The 741-nt window shown below is 44.1% G+C and overlaps 1 protein-coding gene across 1 annotated transcript in view; it reads right to left on the reverse strand.

The window, feature by feature from the left end:
* F2RL1 (F2R like trypsin receptor 1) overlaps positions 1 to 741 on the reverse strand; it is an 11089-nt gene that overhangs the window by 1601 nt on the left and 8747 nt on the right. The window lies entirely within an intron of this gene.

Below are 741 nucleotides of genomic sequence, written 5' to 3' on the forward strand. Positions count from 1 at the left end.
TTTTTTTTTTTTTTTTTTTTTTACAGCAGGTATTTTTTATGGGAGCGTTGTGAAATATGTGTAGAATATAACATTTATTTCTATGAATCTCGAAAAAGGTGACGGTATTTCAATTTATTTTTACAAACTGTCCACACTCATTAGTTCCTACCTGTTCTCAACATGGCCATCTATCTCACTTGGCGCCATAAGACAGGATCCAGCCTGGCCTGTCACTCCCTAGCCCAAAGTCCAACACGGCGAGATTCCCAGGAGCACAGAGATAGTCCCTCTCCAGCCACAAGGACAGCCTCAGCCGTGGGCAGGGATCCCCCACTTCTGTGTGGGCTTCCTGGAGACCTTCCCATGGAAGGCAGAAGGCAGGCAAGCCTTCCGGCCTCAAGGTCACTGGACAGATAGCTGCATGATTTCTGTTCAAATTTCTATTCTGACTTTTAAGCAAGTAACATGGCAAGCTTTAACAATTTCCACTCTCATCCCCATATTATGAATTAAACTTTACAAATCACAAACCAATGGCATAGCCAGCCTATGCCAATGAAGTGCTCATGGACCTGCAGATGAACGTGAGGGACAATGTGAGGACATGGAAGGATCTGACTTTAATTCTGGGGAAGAGCAGTCCTTCACCATGGCACTACAGTATGCCAGGGAGGATGTGCAACCTACTCACAAGTTTATCTGATAATTTGTATGTTTAGCCATCATTTTTTCCTCTCCTACCTTGGTACCCATGTTCAG

Source organism: Lipotes vexillifer, unplaced genomic scaffold, assembly GCF_000442215.2.
Source record: "Lipotes vexillifer unplaced genomic scaffold, Lipotes_vexillifer_v1.1 scaffold779, whole genome shotgun sequence".
Lineage (NCBI taxonomy): Eukaryota > Metazoa > Chordata > Mammalia > Artiodactyla > Lipotidae > Lipotes > Lipotes vexillifer.